Genomic DNA, 1042 nt, shown 5'->3' with positions numbered 1-1042 from the left:
AGCTCGGCGTGTCAGCATTTTGAAAAACCCTAACTTAACTCTGGTGCGGTGTCACATATAGATATTTAAATTTTTATATTTGCAACCATAGTAAAACAAAGACTTATATTTTTGATATTTATTTTATATATTTAAATGCCACTTAACAAAGAAAAATCAACCAAAAAAATGAGTTCATGTGTCACCTTTGACACGCATGTCATAGGTTCGCCATCACTGGCCTAGCCTGTGATCAGGGCCATCTTCCACCTGCTCATCAGTTCCCAGTCCCTCCCCGCTGCCTCCACCCATCCAGGCTCCCCATTGGCCGGGCAATTGATCTGAGCCTGTGGGCTGCGGATGCACCTCATAGTGACTAGTCAATCGGCCGTTCCGGTCCTTATGCCGTTACAGTTGCTGGCCTTTTATTATATAGGACTAGGGGCCCGGTGCACGAAATTCGTGCACTGTGGGGGGGGGGAATGTCCCTCAGCCCAGCCTGCCCCCTCTCACATACTGGGAGCCCTCAGGCGTTGACCCCCATCACTCTCCAATCGCAGGATCGGCCCCTTGCCCAGGCCTGATGCCTCTGGCCCAGGCGTCAGGCCTGGGCAGGGGACCCCCAGACCCCTCCAATTGCTGGCTCTGCCCCTTGCCCAGGCCTGATGCCTCGGCCAGAGGCGTAGACCCCCATCCCCCTCCGATCGCCTGATCGGCCCCTTGCCCAGGCCTGATGCCTCCACCAGAGGTGTCAGGCTTGGACAGGGGATCCCCATCTCCCCCCGATCACTGGCTCTGATCCCCGCCGAAGCCTGAGGCCTCTGGCCCAGGAATCATGCCTGGGCAGGGGACCCCCATCTCCCTCTGATCGCTTGCTCCACCCCCCGCCCAAGCCTGACGCCTCTGACCCAGGCTTCAGGCCTGGGCAAGGGGACCATCATATCCCCCCAATACCCGGTTCCGCCCCCAACCCAGGCCTGATGCCTCGGCCAGAGGACTTGAATCTCATCACCCTCCGATCACCAATCACCGGATCGGCCCCTTGCCACGGCCTGAGGCCTCC

At 57.7% G+C, this 1042-nt stretch overlaps 1 protein-coding gene across 1 annotated transcript in view; it reads right to left on the bottom strand.

Annotated features, from left to right (window-relative positions):
* Window positions 1-1042, bottom strand: part of KCTD16 (potassium channel tetramerization domain containing 16) — a 213599-nt gene that overhangs the window by 50166 nt on the left and 162391 nt on the right. The window lies entirely within an intron of this gene.

This window comes from Myotis davidii, unplaced genomic scaffold (assembly GCF_000327345.1).
Source record: "Myotis davidii unplaced genomic scaffold, ASM32734v1 scaffold89, whole genome shotgun sequence".
NCBI lineage: Eukaryota > Metazoa > Chordata > Mammalia > Chiroptera > Vespertilionidae > Myotis > Myotis davidii.
This window is presented reverse-complemented; position numbering and strand designations above follow the sequence as displayed.